The following is a 13,041-nucleotide window of genomic DNA, read 5'->3' on the forward strand; positions in this document are numbered from 1 at the left end:
TTATGCTGCCAGAAAGTCCCAGTCACTCTGTTGAAGAGGGCAGATGCCCCTCCCCAGCCCAGGCTCCCTGAGTCCCCACTCCCTAACCCACCCCGCTAGTGGCTTGCCAGCAGGCTCCTGTGTGTCTCAGCAGGGCTGCTGCTTCCTGTACCCCCTCAGCACAGGCCCCCTGTTTGGGCCTGGTGTGGACTTACTACTCACTTTCCAATCTCCTGTGTATTTGTAAGACTCTTTTCTAACTTGGAAGCCTCCCGGAGAGTTGCGGAAGCTCAAATAGAACAAAGAGAGATTTGCAGTGTCCCCTGTATTCCCAGTGCCAAGCCCAGGACCCGGGTCACAGCAGGGCCTAGAAAAGCGTTTGCTGGGTGTTGTGGGCTGAATTTTGTGTTACCTCAGATTCATACGTTGAAGTTGTAACCCTCAGTACCTCAGAACGTGACTGCTTTTGGAGCCAGTGTCTTCAAAGAGGTGATTCAGGTGAAATAAGGTCACTGGGGTGGGCCTTAATCCAATGTGACTGGGGTCTTCATAAAAAGAGGAGACTGGACACAGAAACATAGAAGACTGTGTGCAGACGGAAGAGACGCAGCCACCAGAAGACAAGGAGACAGACCTCAGAAGAAACCCAGCCTGCTGACCCCTTGACCTCGGACTTCTCGCTTCCAGAACTGTGAGAAAATACATTTCTGTTGAGGCCCCCCAGTCTGTGGTCCTTTGTCCTGGAAGTCCTGGCAGACTGCTAGACTGTGTGAATGTTGAGTGACCATGTTGGGGTCCCAGCACAAGGCCTGGCACAGAGCTGGTGTGTGGCGAAATCTCTGACATCCGGAAACCACACTCTGAGTATGGAGAGCCAAATGACAATTGGTGGTTTGGTTATCTCCCAGGAATGAGTGGATAGGCTCACTCACGAGCGCCTTCTTGCAGTTTGTCCTGCTTTAACACCTTTCCGATCATTAACCTCAGGAAGGGGAGTCCCTGTATGTGGCACAAAGGTGGGGGCCAGGGCATGCACAATAATACACCAAGAGTGCCCAACTGCGGAATAATTCCTAGACCTGTGTCACAGGCAGGAAGGAGATTGTCAGGCCTCTGAGCCCAAGCGAAGCCATCATATCCCCTGTGACCTGCACATATATATCCAGATGGCGTGAAGCAAATGAAGATCCACAAAATAAGTGAAAATAGCCTTAACTGATGACATTCCACCACTGCAATTTGTTTCTGCCCCACCCTAACTGGTCCATGTACTTTGTAATCTCCCCTACCCTTAAGAAGGTTCTTTGTAATTCTCCCCACGCTTGAGAATGTACTTTGTGAGATCCATCCACTGCCTGCAAAACATTGCTCCTAACTCCACCGCCTATCCCCAAACCTATAAGAACTAATGATAATCCACCACCCTTTGCTGACTCCTTTTTTGGACTCAGTCCGCCTGCACCCAGGTGAAATAAACAGCCATGTTGCTCACACAAAGCCTGCTTGGTGGTGTCTTCCCACGGACACGTGAGACAGAGATTTGCGTGAAAGGAGCTTTCTCAGGTGTTGTCTTGATATTACCAAGCCACCGAGGAGCTATGGAGGGTCCTCTTCAGCTCATAAAAATGACCTGGAAGCTAGAGGATTCTTGGATGGAGGAAAAAGCTTCAGCTCTTTCGAAATATCCCTGGTGACCTTAAAAGTAGCCCAGAATTTTCAGGCTTGACATCACAGGGTTGTGCCTTTCTCTGGGCTGCCTGGGTTTGTGCTCACATCTGTGTTTCCGGGCTTGACTTTGGGTAGCCAGGAGCAGTGACAGAGGCTGAGACGTGAGGGGTCCAGGGCTTTGTCCAGAGGTTTTTCCCCTTGGGCCACTGAGGCTGCTCCTGCCCATCAATCCCAGCTGTGTAAGGTGAGCAGAAACTTATGATAAAAAGTGGCCACACCCAGAGGTTCAGAATATGTCCCAGGCTCCCCTATCCAAAATGGGATACCTCGGCAAGGCACAGTGGCTCACGCCTGTAATCCCAGCACTTTGGGAGGCCGAGGTGGGCGGATCACTTGAGGCAGGAGTTCAAGACCAGCCTGGCCAACATGGAGAAACCCCGACTATACCAAAAACACAAAAATTAGCTGGACATAGCGGTGCATGCCTGTAATCCCAGCTACTTGGGAAGCTGAGGCAGGAGAATTGCTTGAACCCTGGAAGCGGGAATTGCAGTGAGCTGAGATCACACCACTGCACTCCAGCCTGGGCAACAGAGCGAGACTCAAAAAAGCCAAAAACAATCCCCAAAACCAAATGAGATATCTTTGAAGGCTAAGATACCCATGTGGGCTCTCAGAGGGACTCCAGAACCTCTAGAAGAACCTGTGAGAATCACAGGACCTTGGGAGGCTGCTTCTTCCTTTTTGCCCTTCAGGCAAGCCCACATTTCAGCTACACCAGAGAGATTATTAGCTGAGTGGTCTAAGGAGAGTCTCTTCAACACTCTTAGCCACAATTTCCCCATCTGTAAAGTGGGGTAATAACTATCTCACAGGGTGTTTTCATTGATTAATTGACATAAATAGGCAAAGAACTTGGCACATTGAAACATTCTTAAAAGTAGTGGTTTCCATTTTTCTATACATCTTAGCTCAATTCAAGAAATGTAAGAATTTTCTTCCAAACAGCCATCAGATACCCCTTTTCATTGTCAGCACTCGATCAAACACTGCTACATGTCTGGCGCTGAATAAGACAGTACTGGGCAAGAAATGGCAAGAAATGGCAAGAACTGGGCAATTGATTGCTTGAGCTGTTCTTACGGAATCCCATCTTTGTTCTTCTGGTGTCTGGGAATCTTTGAGTTGCTTGAGGCAAATGAGTCAAGGTTCAGTTAGGGTAAAAGGTCACATGCTTAAAATGGATAGAACTTTGTTTCCACATTTCTCTTTCCTGATAACATTTAAATAGCTGATACCAGGGGAGGTCACCACTGCAGATCTCCTGGCACCACGATGACCGTTATAATCAGTCCCGTTCACACCCAGAATGTCAGTGTGGCAGGGACGCTATTACTCTTGAGATCAGAGGTAAGGAGGTAAAGGGCATCACCCAGAGTTGTGCAGCTAGGGCATAGGTATTAAGAGACCTCAAAGGCATTCCCCAAGTTCCTTTGGGAGAGACAACACAAAAACACAGCACAACAACAAAAACCAGCTCTGCCATCAGCCAGACCATAATATTCACAAGTGACTGGAGACAATGCCCACAGAATAGAAACATGTGCAGCACAGACCCTCCACATCTGTGTTTGCATCAAGACAGGGAGGAGGCCACTCCAACATCAAAAACCATCACTAAACATTTCCCTCTTCTGACTAACAGGAGTGACTTGCGCTCCTGTATCAATGCCAGCTCAGCCCTGTTTTCGTCTTCCCATCTGCTAGATCATTTATTGATTACATTAAATAATAATTAGTGATAATTAACTATGAAATTATTATGATGCCAAATCATTGAATTGGCCTCCTTTTTGACAGAATCCAATCCAGAATTCCCCTTGCTTTCCAACCCTTCCTTAGACTCATCCAGCACAAGCCCAAGTCTGGAGCGAGCTCTCCCTTGCTGCAGTAAACCAGAGAAACTAACTTGCAATTGATGTCAGCTGTGTTCCCCATGGTCCGCCGATAGTGAATGTTTAAGTCTCTAAAACGGGAATAAGAATTCCTACCCAATATTCTTTACACGGCTATTGTAAGAATCAAGTGATATAATGTAGGTGAGAATGAATTTTTAAAGTTGAAATTGCTGTAAGTCTATAAGAGAGTATGACGTGGAATTTCCAAATGGCTTTCTTTTCAGACATAGAATAAGGTATTTTTAAGATGGAAGATTCATATTAAGCTTTGGTTATGTGCTCCTGCTTCAGTTTTCATGGGTGTTAATCTTTCCCATGATTTAGTGTTCAGTATAGCAATTAATAAGAAAACTTCAAAGAGACTTGCCCGAGGTTGAGGCCTGCCTTGGAGGAAGAGCTGAGTGTTTGTGGGTGCAGGGCCAGGTGAGTCTGCAAAACTGGTCCGTGCTGGGCCCCACCCTGCCCTTGCCTGCTGGGAACCTTGCTCTCTATCAGGGAGTGGTCAGGGTTTTAGCCAGCCTGAGATAAGGCTATCAACCCGTCTGGGAAAGGCAGCCTTTTAAAAACACCCCCCTCATCAGTGGTCTGCCCTGCCTCCAGGAGGAGGACAACATTTCTGAGGATGGCTCTTGCGGTCCTTCCCTCTGGTCACTTCTCTTTATGTACCCCATCCAGGGCCTCCCCCAAATCTCAAGAATTCCCAACTTCCCTCTCCCTTTTCCAGTCTCCGAGTCAAGCAAGGCTGGCTCATGCTTTTTCCCTCTGCTTACAAGGTCCTTCCACTTCTTGAAGGAAACTTCAAGATTCAGCTCAGATATCACCTCCTCTGTAAAGGCTTCTCAGCCAACCTCTTCTGCCTCAGGGCTCTTGTAACATTTTGTACGCAATGGTATTTACAAACTAATTGCATTGTGTTGAAATTACGCCCTTCTCCCAATCTCCAACCTCCCTGCCCCACACAATCCCATAAGGGGCTAGAGACCCTGGCATAGTGGGAAGTCCTTGGTGAATGGATGCACACTTTTTCATTTTTGTATCCTCAGGGATATACTTTCCTGCTGACCGTGGGGCCTGGTACACAGCGGATGGTTTAATAAATGCTGTCACAGCTGCTGTTGATCGTGTTATGTTTCAGTATAAAGCAGTTTGTTTTCTTACCACTTTGGCTTCTCTTGGGACAAGGAAGCTGGAACATTTGTCACTGGAAAGTTTTTGGCAGTCATGGAAAGGCCAGTCCTAGTCAATGGATAACCCACAGGCTCTGCCTAGCTTTGATAACGCCCCACTCATAGGAAAAGAATTTTCTTGATCGTATTTTCAGGCCTGCCAAGGAGCGGCTCAGGGTGGATGGTTAATTAGCTTTTGCAATGATTATTTTACTACCAATTACAAGTAATGCTCAGCTTGGGAATTTTTCTTCATTTCAAGGACTGCTTTCTTTTTAGCATGTAGATATTTTATTTTGGATGAATACATTTTCACAAATATCTTGGGGTTTTAAATATTATTGGGGTTGTAGTTATTGGGGAAGAGGTCAGTATCTGGGAGAAATAGTTGTTGATTCTCACCCCTTCAACCCTAGAGAGTTAGAAATGAAGTTTGCCATGTAGCCTCATGTTGTTTCTGTAGGAAGCACCCTAGCCTGGAAGTCAGTAACCTGGGTTCAAGTCTTGGTTCTTTTGTTTTTTTTCTAGTGGTTCTCTGTGGTCCCCACACCAGCAGCAGCATTTGGGAACTGATGAGAAACGCAAATATCCAAGTCTACCCCAGGCTCACTGAATTAGCAACTCTGTAGTTAGGGCCCCAGAATCTTATTTTAATAAGCCCTGGCCCGGGGCAGTGGCTCATACCTGTAATCCCAGTACTTTTGGAGGCTGAGGAAGGCAGATCACGAGGTCAAGAGTTCGAGACCAGCTGGCCAACACGGTGAAACCCTGTCTCTATAAAAAATACAAAAAATAGCCAGGTATGGTGGCGTGCACCTATAATCCTGGCTACTTTGGAGGTTGAGGCAGGAGAATTGCATGAACCTGGGATGCAGAGGTTGCAGCGAGCTGAGATCACGCCACTGCACTCCAGCCTGGGCGACAGAGCAAGACTCCGTCTCGGGAAAAACAAACAAATAGAAAAAGCAGCCTTTCAGGTGCTTCGATGCCCACTATAGTTCCAGGACCACTGATCTAGTCAAACCCCTTTATTTTATCATTTCGTAGTAACTTTATTTTCTGAGTATTTAAATCATGAAAGTCAATATGCCATATACATACTATAACATTACATAAAGAGGGAAAGATATAAAAGTTTAGATACAAACTCAACGGACGTATAAACATTTTCATGGATTTTCTTCCAGCATTTTTTCTCAAACACATGTATTTTCACACAGTTGTAATCACAGTACACACACAATGAGGCCTGCTTTTCGTGTTGGAACATAAACACTACTCAGCGTCGCCACCTACACATCTTCCTAAGAACTATTTTTAAGGGCCACTGACCGTCCACTGGAGAGCCGTGCCAGAACTGACTTCACCAGGCCCTGACTATGAACCTGCACGTGTGGAGGTGAAAATGCTGTAGACAAACAGGCTTCCACCTGCATTCCATGCATTTCATTCTCTTCACTTTTTCCCCCTGCCTCCCCACCCCTAGCCAAGCCCCACTGGGGAAAAAATGAAATGAAGAATGCTTCTGGAAATAGAGCCCTAAGTGGGGAGGAAAGGGAAGTTGGCCCACAGCCCTATCTTCCGGTCACCCAGAAGCTCCATTCTCCCGAGCCGGAAACCCTCTCCCGGAACCCGGAAGCAGCTGAGATGTCACTGCGCTACTTTGTGACCATGTTTAGGAATAGCACCTTCTGTGGGAAAGCCAGGTGGGCGCCCTGACTCCTCCAAGGCTGGAGTGACTGGACTTGGTCTTCTCGCCCCAAGTAGGTACCTGAATGTAAGACCCGACTGCCTTTCTTACAGCGGCTCCTCCACCTGCTGCGGGACAGACTAGGCTCGGCCCCCTTGTTCTAGGTATCACCTTGGGACTGAAGTCCAGCCTGTTGGGCAGGGATCTGGAGGGTCCTACTGGCCCCTAGTCAGTCCTTTTCCCTGGTGTGCTGGACCCCAATTCCCGGGTGAGAGCACCCGGCTCAAAACTGGTCACCCTCCTGGGGGCCAGTGCACAGCATCTTCCTGGATGTGAGAATCACTGTGACCTCTGTTCTGTGTGGAGCCCGTGGCTGTCAGGGACACCCAGGCTGAGGCCCAGGTGGTGACATTCCCCTCATGAAATGGGGACTGTTCTGGCCTATCTCAGTGCCCAGCCTCTCTCTGCCTCTCTCCCTGCTGTGCCACCTGCAATGACCCAGCATGCCCACAGCACTGTGGCAGCTGATGTGGAGAGGAGGGCAGGGGGAGGGCCATCATGGGAAGCCAGGTACTGGATTCTCTTGGCTTTTGGCTGCGCACTTATTTGGTGATTCATGTTTTTGGGTCAGCTTACAGACCCCATGCCTTCAACCGTCAGTCCTGTGGTTTTCTCTCCAACTCAGAATGAAAGAATATGGGTTCCAGTCCTGGATCCCTGTGAGAGGCAAGCAGAGTGGAGGACAGGCTGCTGTCCCCCGCCTCTCCAGGGTGGGCCTTTCAGCAGGACCACAGACATGCTCAGCTGTAGGGCTAGGAAGGCTGGCCGTGGATGGGAGGGTCTCTTGCATGGGAAAGATAGAATTTCCCGGGAAAGCTGGGGGCTGGCCCTCTGCTGATTCCAGAACTACGTGCACTCTTGGAAGAATGACTTTCATCTCTGGACTGTATCTCAAATACTAGTCATGGGTGACATTCTGTGTAATTGTGGAGGCCTGTCAGAAATCTGACAGACCCTGCTGGGGTAGTGATTATGAGTGTGGCTGAACCTACAAAGTTGGGTGCAGGTGGCAGGTCGGAAGGATAGTGGAAAATCCCTTTCCCAGGGTTCGTCTTGGGATGACCAATCTAACTGTAGCTGATGAGGGCCTTTTTATTTTATTTTTCTTGTACATTTAAGCACTTAAAAATCCTCCAAAGCCTTAAAACCCTTCATATATCTTTAAATACACTTAGAATCTCTGGCAATATACAGCACATGTCTACAGTTTTTTCATAATTATGATTCAACATGTGGATTCTTTAGTCCTGTTTTTCCCCCCTATATTATTGCATATACAATTTGCTTATCCTTGTTTTTCAAAGCTACAAGACCAGTTGTTACTGAACTTTTTCAGAGGTCACAGGTCCCTTTGATAATTTGCTGAAAGTTATGACCCCTGCCCCCACTCAAAATGCACATACACACAGCCTTGGGCACCATCTCAGAAGGCTGGGGACTCTTGGAAATGCATCTCCTGTGCTAAGATTGCTGGTGTTAAACCGTGAGTGCCTAGGGGCCAGCAATAAGCTTTTAATTCTGAACTTCATCAGTATTGCCCCCAAAAGTTTCTGTGCCTTTTGGTAGTAGGTATTCAAAGCAATGCCTGTTTGAAGTTGGACTTAGCAATAGCTGGAGTCCCCGACTTCAATGGTTTGTGCTTGGGCATTCAACTTGTTTCCGGTTTGTTGCAGTTTAACCAGTGCTGCTATCAACACCGTTCTATGGGATTTTTTTTTTTCTTTTTCTTCCTAGATGGTCTATTTTTTGAAAGGTATTTTTGGGCTTGAAAAGCCCATGTACTTTATCAGCTGTGTACCTCTGTTATTGTATAAGGAAAGCCTCATTCTCTTCTGTCCGGATACTACCATCCTTCAACACCCTACTCAAATGCCACCTCCTCCCAGAAGACTTCTTCCCTCCACTTGGAAGTAAACTCTGCCTTTCTACTCATTCCTCTCTCATGGTCCTCATCACATGCCGTGTTCTAGCTGATAACATTTACATACATTACTCAGTGGTATACCTCATGGATTTGACACACAGAACAGATCATTTTAATGACCCTCTGCTCTGTAAGACAAAAGCATTTTCAGTAATATTTATGTAAAAATCAGCAATCATCATGACTTTCTCGATTTGTTCTTCAGTTATAAAGCAGTGAACAATTTTTAAAAAGACAAATATATTTTAACTTTAAGATACTCAAATACAGTAAAAATATTTTGTGTATGAGTCCAAATTTTTACTTACCAAACAAGATGTTACACCTCATTGTTCATTATCTGTTTTATTGCTTTAAATTTTAAACACATATGAGAAGCTTAAAGGGGTCACCTAGGATGACAAAATTGAAGTAATTCAAGTTCAGGTTTTTTGTTTGTACAACCACTACGCTGTCACTTTTTATTTCGAATCTACTGTTTACATGCAGGAGCAGGTAATAAGTGCCGCTGAGGCTGGAGACATAAGGACGTCAAAGGATCTGACCCATTGCACACTTACCCTTGCAACAAGAACATGCTCCTGAATCTGTGCATGTTAGGGCCAAGTGCATAACTGGGAGTTCTCCAAATTAATGTCAATGTAGAACACAATATTTATGAAAGGATAAATAATAAAAATGTGATGAATTTGAAGCTTACATATACTTATTACATAAAACCCAACAGAAACCACAGAGATTGTTTAGAACTTAGGCCATAAAACTACTTTTTTCTGGAAAGAGCTTTGCCTTTATCGCTGATACTCTTTTTTTTTTGGGGACAGAGTTTCGCTTTGTTGCCCAGGCTGTAGTGCAACGGCGCAATCTCGGCTCACTGCAACCTCTGCCTCCCGGGTTCAAGCAATTCTCCTCCCTCAAGCTACCAAGTAGCTGGGATTATGGGCACCCACCACCACGCCTGGCTAATGTTTGTATTTTTAGTAGAGATGGTGTTTTACCATGTTGGCCAGGCTGGTTTCAAACTCCTAACCTCAGGTGATCCACCCACCTCGGCCTCCCGAAATGCAGGGATTACAGGCGCGAACCACAGTGCCCGGCCGACATTCTTTAGAATTGTGATAATGACAGGCAGATCAGTTTTTGGTTATATTTGTATTTAAATTCTCCGCGGACAGTTGCCCTTTTATTGCTGGCACATCCTCCCTCCACCCAGTCCCATGGCCCCCTATTCCCACCCCACCCCACTCCTAACCCATTTGGCCGTAAATTCCTGCAAGGCAGGGATGGCTGTGCAGCCCCCTGCTGTACCGTGCCCACTGCACAAGCGCAGCAGTTTGCAGGCTAAGGCCCCAGGGAGATCGCCTTAGGAAGTCCTCCCTTTTCCTCTATGGGAGGCCAGATTTTCTTCCTACATTTCAAACAAAGCAACACATCACAACAGACTGAGTACAGAAACAGGTAAGAGAATCCAGCTGTCTTGTGAAGCCAGATACTAGAGAAATTTGCAACATTTCTTTGTAAAACAATGTCACTCTTCTGCCCCATTTAAAATTATTTGGAAAATACAAGTTATTTTTCATAAAATTACATTTTATGTGTTAACATGCAAGGGTTTACTATTATTTTAAAAACTGTTAACAGATTTTAAAGATTTCTCAGTTTTCATTTCTAATGAAGTAAATATTGATGTCTCACATAATAAACACTGTTTGGGGTCCTCAATGCTTTTTAAGAGAGGAAAGGTGTGTGAACAGAGTGTGTGAGTTGTACTCAGGCTCTGCCTCACGTATGGCAGGCGCTTATGTATGCTTGTGACATTCATGAGGGACTGACTAAATTGGTGGCTTTCAGCTGCTCCTAGGATTTGGAAGCTGAGGCTGGGGTGGAGGGGAGGGAGAAGGCGCCTGTTGATAGTGGGCCAAGTACCTGAAGGTGGGGTTTGCCAGGGTCTAGGAGCAGCAGTTGCTCTTTGGAGCAGCGTTGGCTCTCATGGCAACAGTGGCTGGGGAACCTGGGTCTCAGGCAGTGGGGGCTGGGCGTAAGTGTGATGTGCCATGGGGGCTTCAGGCAGCTCACTCTGTCCAGTCCCCTTTAGTGCTGAAGGGAAGGAACAACTGTCTGAATCTGCCTCTCTGTGAGAGGAACGGAGCAGAATGCTTTTCTAGAAACCTCTGGCTGTCAAATCACTGGGTGTGGGCTCGACAGAGAGCACTGTGGCCTCAGTAGACAGATTGAGGCTATGGGTACCTCTCCCTGCTCTGCCCTGACCAGCTATGCGACCGCCGGCGAGGCACTTAACTGCCAGCTTACTCAACCATATGGTGAGGATGAGATAAAATGTCCGTGGAGTGCCTGGCACATGCTGGGTGCACAGCACATTAGTGACTCCATTAGTAAGATGTCATTAATAATACATACTCAAAAGAAGTAGGCTGGGAGGAGGGGCTAAAGAGCAAGGGTCCTTGAGGGAGTACTGCCTGGTGTTCGATGAGTGACAGTTGAAGCTTGGCGTAGATCATGGTTTCTCAGCCTCTGCACTAATAACATTTTGGGCCAGATAATTCACTGTTGTGAGGGCTGTCCTGTGCATTGTAGGATGTGAAGCAGCATCCCTGGCCTCTACCCACTAGATGCTGGGAGGGAAGCACTCTCTCCCTGGTCTTAACAACCAAAAATGTCTCCAGACATTGCCAAGTGTCCCCTGGAGGGCAAAATTGCCTCTGTTGAGAACCATTGGTGTAGAAACGCGCCTGACAAGGGCTCCGCCACAGGACACTGGCTTCCCTGCAGTTTCCTCAGAAAGACTTCACACCAGCCACATGCACACAGATTGGGTTCACTCACTGCAGAAAGAATTCTGCCAAGAGATTCTGCTTCCAAGAGAACAAGAGGCCTCCTGACTCGCATCCTCTTTCCTGAGGAGCCCTCTTGCTAATAGTGATCACTTCCCTCAGCATTTGCACAAACCAGGCCCTGGGGAAAGAAGCAGGCTGACCAGGACAATGAGATTGGTCAAGGAAAATCTGGACAATACCCAGAAGCCTGGGGGACACCGTCCCGCCCTTCAACCTCAACCTCAGCATTCACAGCTTCCAATTCCCATGGCTCCATTGCAAAAGCAGCCCTGACCAATCGACAGTAGAATGAATAAGCGAAGTGTGGTGTGGTCCCACAGTGGCATGCTACAGCAGTGAGAATGAATGAGCCTCAACTCCACGAAACTGCATGGTTGACTTTCACAAACGTAATGCTGAACGAAAGAAGCCGGGCGCAAAAGAGCAACTGACATGTTTCTCTTAGTGAAAAATCTCCCCAAAGGAAAAATCATATATGTTAAGTCTCAAGGGGCACACAAGGAAGGCTTTGGGGATACTGGTTCAGTTTGTGAGAATTCATGGAGGATTTATGTTATAGGCCTTTTTCTAGAAGTGTGTTATAAACGTCAATAAAAAGTAAACAAACAAATACAACATTCTGGGGCAGAGGGCAGGAAAGGCCATTGAGCAAAATCATTGTGAACCAAGGGAATAAAGATTACCAGCAATTTTACCTGTATGGCTCTAAATTATTATGTAAGGGTCATTTTTGGATGTGCCTTTACAAATGAGATGATGTATCAAAAATAGTATAGTGCTTGGTACAGAAAATACTTAGTGAATGGCAATAATTAATACTACTGCTCAGTTATTAACTGACCTATGAACTAAAATTATGGTCAAATACAAAGGAACGACGTTTTCCTTAAAGGGTAAAAAGTTTCTGAAATTTTTAGATACATCCCCTGTTAGTGAATTTCTAATTCTCAAAGTTGTTGAAGCTCCCTCCAAGCCTAGTCTCAGAGAAAAGAAAAATCTAAGACTCTACCTTAGCGTTACTAGCTCCTGACCAGTAACCAGTACCAAAACGAAGTCCCAAACACCTGTCTAGTTTGGCCAAATTGTTCAATTAACTGATCCATCATTTATTGGTCCACTGGTTAGCCTGGAATCTGGGCTCCACTCTACCTGCCTGATCAGGCATTTGATCTGTCTTTGGCCGTCAATCTAGTTTGTGAATTTACAAACAAAACAGGCAGGACTGCTGTTGGATTCTTCAGTCTCAGACTAAAACTTTGGCAGAAAAACAAAGTCTAGAAATTGTGCAATGATATCTCTACTTTAGACCTGACTGGAAATAGAACTCTCATAAACTCCCCTCTCTTCTGAGAGAGCCAGGCAATTAGACAACCCCAACACGACAGAGCATTTCATTGCAAGCCTGGCTCCCTGGTTGCAAATTAGATGCCACATTAACTCTCAGGAAGGTCTGAATCGCTCTCAGATCATTCGCCACTGAATAACTTTTAGCATGACTGTTTCCATATCAGATATGCAAGAGACTTCACTGCTAGCTGCAGGCACTCTTAGAAGACTTTTAATCCCAGGATGCTTTTCTAAAATTTCATTTCTGCTTACAAATGGCTACGTGTCCCTGTGAACCTGTGAGGTCATGTGTAGAACCACCTGGCATGCTCTGAATGCAAGCTCTGTCCCATCCAGTCAGAAACCCCTGGATTCTTTGTGACACACATTTTAAAAAGAAAAGTTCATGCCCATC

At 46.2% G+C, this 13,041-nt stretch overlaps 2 protein-coding genes across 8 annotated transcripts in view; one reads left to right on the top strand and one right to left on the bottom strand.

Moving 5' to 3' along the window:
* The window catches only part of LOC105489645 (lipase C, hepatic type), a 175,983-nt gene that overhangs the window by 128,329 nt on the left and 34,613 nt on the right, over positions 1 to 13,041 (bottom strand). The window lies entirely within an intron of this gene.
* The window catches only part of LOC105489632 (uncharacterized), a 233,347-nt gene that overhangs the window by 26,739 nt on the left and 193,567 nt on the right, over positions 1 to 13,041 (top strand). The window contains exon 1 of one of the 6 annotated variants that reach the window (XR_011606033.1): positions 6,547 to 9,903. The exons of the other annotated variants lie outside the window; for them this stretch is intronic. The gene's annotated coding sequence lies outside the window, so the exon portion shown is untranslated. Of the gene's footprint in view, positions 1 to 6,546; positions 9,904 to 13,041 lie in introns of those variants that run through there. 6 annotated transcript variants of the gene reach the window in all.

Source organism: Macaca nemestrina, chromosome 7 (genome assembly GCF_043159975.1).
Source record: "Macaca nemestrina isolate mMacNem1 chromosome 7, mMacNem.hap1, whole genome shotgun sequence".
Classification (NCBI taxonomy): domain Eukaryota; kingdom Metazoa; phylum Chordata; class Mammalia; order Primates; family Cercopithecidae; genus Macaca; species Macaca nemestrina.